The sequence below is a fragment of the Pteropus vampyrus genome, unplaced genomic scaffold (genome assembly GCF_000151845.1).
Source record: "Pteropus vampyrus isolate Shadow unplaced genomic scaffold, Pvam_2.0 Scaffold512, whole genome shotgun sequence".
Lineage (NCBI taxonomy): Eukaryota > Metazoa > Chordata > Mammalia > Chiroptera > Pteropodidae > Pteropus > Pteropus vampyrus.
In genome coordinates this window covers 113805-119810 of record NW_011889293.1, presented here as the reverse complement: position 1 = coordinate 119810, position 6006 = coordinate 113805, and positions in this window count along the sequence as shown.

Below are 6006 nucleotides of genomic sequence, written 5' to 3'. Positions count from 1 at the left end.
GGGTGAAACGGGATCATAACGACTCCCTTCCGGGACTAGCACAGGGTTAGGTGGGGTCACGTGACGATGTGCCCCCCACACAACTGTCTATTCAGCTGACACACAGTCGCGCACCTTATGACGGTGTCTCGGCCAGCGACGGAAAAGACCTACGATGGTGGCCCCCCGAGACTGTAAGGGAGCTGGAAGACTATGGCCTGGTGACGGGGCAGCCAGCTGAGCATCGTAGCGCGACCCATCGCTCGTGTACACAAACCGACTTCACGGCCAGTCGAGCGAGCGTACGGCAGCGCAGCGTTGGCAGGGGCTGCTCCGTCTGGGTTCGTGCAAGTGCCCTCTGCGGCGACAGCCTGATGACCGAACAGCCTGACACCCCATTTCTCGGAGGGTAGCCCAGTGCTAGATGCCACACGACTGAATTATTATCGTTGCTGGCATTCAGACTGGCGTCATCACGGGTTATTTAATAAAAAACGCAGGAACTGGAATAATTAATTACAAGGCGTTCTTCGTTTTCATTGAATTCTATGTCAAATATAATCTTAAGTATTTAAAAAACTAAGAATGTTTAAGGGAGAAAGGTTGAGGAAGCCAATGGAAACATGAAGATATTAAAAAACAAACAAAAAAAACCCCAAAAACTAACACAAGACTAATAAGGGTCGTTTTAAGTATAACGACCCTTAAAATCTGTGACGTCCTTAAGTGAAGGGCTTTGGCGACACCTGGGAAAAGCGACCGTGTGAGGAAATTCACCTTTTAGCTGGCTTGGCCCTCGCGCATCTCATACCACATCAGCAAAGTCAGAACATTAAAACAAAATCGAAGTCCAGGCAAGTCCCCTGGGCGACGTCTGACCGCGGGAGCATGGCTCCCAGCAGCCCCTCTCAGCTGCCCATCGGCGGCACAGTCTAACCTCGCTAGCTAGCAAGGGCGAATGTCTGACCTTGACGCCTGCCCCCTCCCCCACGTGGACGGTGGCTGTGATCGCGAAGTTCCAAGGTCGGCTTTATCCATCACGGTCTTTTGATCTTCACGACCGCAACGCTTAGTTAATTGCCTAAGGAAGGGAAGCCGCTGAATAAGTCACCCCGAAGGAACATGGGGTTCTAAATTCACTTGGATTTCTCTTTAGAATGTATTCGATGATTTTTTTTTGCTACCTGTGTACCGTCCAAATTGTAGTTATTACAGGTATTATATAAAACTGATTTACGTTCTCTGCGGATTCTGGAAAGATAATTGGGAAAAGCTATTCCCACATGTTTGGTGGTACAAATGAGTAGTTATTCGGCGATGAAAAGTTCTGTATGCATTATTTTTCTCAGAGAATCGATAACTAATTTTATGCTCAAATTTCGAGTAAAGTGCCGCATGAGATGATTCGGCGTCATAAATCAGCCAGCGGGGAACTTCAGGGTAGTTCACTCCCGCTCCACGGTATGGTAATTGCCCAATTTTTTTTACACCCGTTTTAAATTTCAGGGTTAATAACCGCCATCGGTTACAGAATGCTTGCTCTCTGGGGGCGTTGCATGACACCGAGTCTAACTCTCTCAACTCCGGCACCAGAGATGTTATCAGCCTCATTTAATGGATGGAGAGACGGAGGCAGAGAAACCGTGCGCGATCAGACCAGAATCGTGGAGCAGACAGGGTCGGGTCCGCGGCTCCCTGTCCCTCCAGCGCCCGTTAGGGAAAAGCACAGACAGCGTCATTCTGAAGGGGAATCCGCTCCCCTCAAACACTATGAGCGCCTGGAATTTTAAGAGCATAAGCTGCAACTGTGACCAACGCAAACGGCCCGAGCATCTCCGTGAAGTTCTGCGACGAATCATCTCCACGAGCTGAGCATCTCTTCTTTTGAAAAAAGACAAACTCCACAGCACACCTGAGCAGACGTTAGGGCTTGCGGTGTTCATTTTGGGTGGTTACACAAGACAAGGTCAGAATTTAAAAGGAAAATGACCTTGTCATGTATACTTTGAAGGGGTCCCCAGAGCTAGCTGAGGTGTAAGTACGAAACCCAGGCGGCTTCGCCAGGAAGTAGTCGGGGGACCCCTGGCACCGCCTTGCATGGACAGGTGAGTGTTAACCTTGCACATGACTCCTGGGGTCAAAGTGGGGGCCGAGGCGAGAATATGGCTGACACTCTCCTGGCTGCTGGGGTGAAACTCTGGCCATCGGCTCTGCTTGCTGGAAGGGGTCCCTCGGAAAACGGGGGCGAGATTTTTTTAAGTGTTCATTAGACCCCATGAAATGAAAAAGGAGAGAATGCTGTCGTTTTTGACCTATGACGGACACCAAAAGTGACCGAGAATCCGGTGTTTGTCTCCTGGGTTCCTGTCCTTAGGGTCTTGAGTTTGTGGCATAGCCACCCAGAACATCTGACAGTGTCACCGACCCATTGACATAGAAACTTGAAAAGTGAGATGCGAATTATTCATCTTCCGTCTGCTCTTTGGAGAAAATATAGGATCGGATGGTCTTTAAGGCAATACACACATAGACACACACACATACAGACGTGTGCATACACACAGGCACGTGCACGCGTGTATACACATTTATGTGATATCTATGTATTTACACATGGTATCTGTAATATATTTATCTAGGCTACCCATTGTGGAAAGTTCTTTCCTCAAGAGAGCTTTTCTCAGGGGAGGGACGACCTGGCCTTCAGTGAGAACACGTTCCACGGTGAGCGGCCAGGACTCACAGTAGGAACTTGGGGTGTCGAATTTGTTACGAACATACTAGTTATTCAGAACGAGGTCTGTGGCAACCGTTCACTTCCTGTAGCAGAAACTGTAATTGCATTCCAATTCTGAAACTCGATCGCCAATTCTTGAGTGAGTTTAAGTTTTTAATACTTTAAAGGGGGTTCGTGTTAGTAGCATGGTCTTGCAAAAATGTTTGGATAAAATTGGTTTTGGAACCCAAAATTTTGTCTTTGTTTCTGCCTCTCTCACATCCTACTCACTGGTCCCCAACCTTTGTGGCACCAGGGACCGGTGCTCCTATGAGAATCTGATGCCTGACGATCTGAGGCGGAGCTGAGGCGGTGATGCCGGTGCTGGGGGGCGGCTGCGAACACAGACGAAGCTTCGCAATCTCATTGCTCACTTCCCGCTGTGCGGCCCAGTTCCTAACAGGCCAAGGACCGGTACTGGGTGTTGGGGACCCCTCTTCTACAGAATATCATTTTCTTTCTATGTTATTATGTGTAATGAACATAAATGTCCCACTTTATGGATCAATAACAAAATCTGCATTATTTTACTAAAAACAGCAATACATGCTGATATTTCCTGACAATAAATATTTATGGATGATTCACACCAGTTTTATCATCCGTACCAATTGGAATAGATGTGAGTTCATCATTCAGTCCGGAAGATTTTATAAACCACCGACTAATGAACTCCCATCCATTCCAAAAGACACGGACTATAAAATCGTACGACTTGTCAGTAAATAGTTATTCCGATGAAATATTCCATTCACCTCTCCACTTCCACAGAGACTAGACCGTGTTCCCAAATATGCATGATTTTATTGACAAAAGAATAACTTTTATAAGTGATTTACATGACAGAACCATGGACTACAGCACTTTCCTTCAAATTCGGGAGTGAAATCAATGCAAGTCACCGTGCGTGTGTCATGATGTGACAGGCCACTGAGTCATCTGCTCCTGCCAGGTGCCCGGGTAAGTAGCTGGGCTCATTTCATAGTTGGCACTGAAATCGAGCCAACAACTGCTTACAAGGACCCTACTGCGAGCAATGGTCTCTGCTGGATGCCATCACCTACCTACGGCAAATTGATCACAGCGTATAGTGTATGCTCCCTAATCACGCATTAGCCCTTGTGTCTCAGAAACGGGTTGACTGCTGTGACAGCTCTGTTTCTTTCTTGGATGGGCCAAGTCTGCCTGTCGCCCGTGCAGGAGTGGGTGGCACTCCTTCCTGCCCCGCCATGGCGGGTGCGTTCTGCCCCTGGGACTCGTCTCTGCTCTGGGCTGGGCTGCTTCCCCGCCGCGTCCTCCGGGATCTCCACTGGCAACGTTGGCTTCTCCCCGTGACACGCAGCAAGATGACATGAGCGTGGACCCTCCCTCCCGCGTGATGTCGGGGTCAGGCTAGGAGCTAGGGCAGGGGGGTTGACGGAAGACCCAGCCTCTGACCTCATGGGCACCGCTTGGCAGGGAAGAGGAGTGTTAAGGAAGGGTGACTTCTGCCCTGTTCTGGACCAGAGGCTGTGGGGCCCCGGCCTGGTGTGGGCGGCCAGGGGAGCGCCTGCTGGGGATGCTTCGGGGGAACCGCATGGGAAGGGAAAGGGGGCTAAAGGGTTGCCGGCTAAAAGAACAGTTTGAGCAAAGGCCCTGGGGTGGAAGCTTCGACTGTTCAGAAACGGAGAAGCGCAGTGGCCGTGGGGAGGGGCTGTTCGGGCCGAGGCTGGAGAAGCGAGCTGGCGTCGGGTGATATCAGGCCAGACGGGCCACAGAAAGGGTAGTCCCCTTTACTCTAAGGATGGTTGTAAGTAGAAAAGTAACACAACTAATTTTATACTTTGGCTGCTATTTGGGCGATATCTGAGGGCGGGTAAGTTAGATGGCTGTTGCATTCCTTGGGTACAATGTGTGATAGTAGTTTGGTCTCAGTTGAGAGAGAAATGATGATATACTTTGGAAAATAAGAAAAAAACAGAACTTGGTGTTAAATTTGATAGAACGTGTGTGTGCAGGGGTGTTCCGTCTCACCGTATTATAAAAATATAATGTCATGTAATAATGACATTATGCCATATAACAATGTACGTAATGTGCTCAAAAAGATTTTTGCTACGTACACAAAAGGTACCACATGCCAAGACTTAGTAGGGAAAAACATTCCACGATGCAGTTTATCTCAGCGTGGTCAGAGCTTCTTTGGTTGGATAATAATCACCAAAGTTTAGACGTTTACACGAAATTTAGCCAAGTGTCAGGCCACTGTTAACAAAGGCGAGCGAGGTCCCTTGTGGAAGGGCTGGAGAGGGGACAATCCGGTGCCGTGTCTGCAGAAAGAGCTGCTGCCTCCCGTGGCTTCTGACGACGAAGGGGAAGCGCGGAAAACTGGATGAGCTGAGTCTGCTCAGAGCAAATTCCGAAACTCAGAATGCATTCGCTTTTACACAAAGGTAAGAAGAGTAAGTATTTCTGCAGGGAGTGAATGAGAGGCGCAGGACACAGGATCTAGGTGGAGGCTTCGCTGAGATTATAAGCTTCTGGCTCCCAGAGGACAAATCTGACCTGATGACAACATGGTGGGGGGGGAGGGGAACGGTGACATTTCTTCTTCTTAAGAGGAGGTGTGTGTATGTTAACGTTAGTATGTGTGTCACCTCATAGGCTTTGCTTGAAAATTAGTGCTCCTATGGTGGAAATTTTCTTCTATGAGGCCTTTGGCACAAATGTCTTAATATTATCCAAATACTTTATTCACTGAAGGAAAGAAAATTGCACTATTCCTTCAAAAGATCCACACGAGAATATTTTCAAGGAAAAAAGAAAAAGCTCTCCAGAATATTCAAATTAATGATTTTATTCCTAATGATTCAATCACCAATATTTAAAAAACATTCTTGAAAAACTTGATTTGCTTCTTGTGGACATGATACTCATCTGATTTTATCTTGAATATTAAGATATTGTATTTAATAAGGACGGTGAGAACGCTATCAATCTATGGGTTAAAGTTAACTGAATTTGGACTGTACACTAAAATCAGGTGGGCCTCATTGATTTTCCTATACTAGTAAAGTACTACATCAAAAGGTCCGCTTCATTTACATCGATGCATATACAGTGTATTTCAATTACGTATCGTTATTCTGTGACTATTATATTTTGCTTAGAATGGGCATTATTGAATGTTTTTAAAATTTTATCTTCACAATGATGAACTTAAAGGCGCATTTTTAGAGCACGTGCTATAGATTTCTACTTGTGAAATGAAA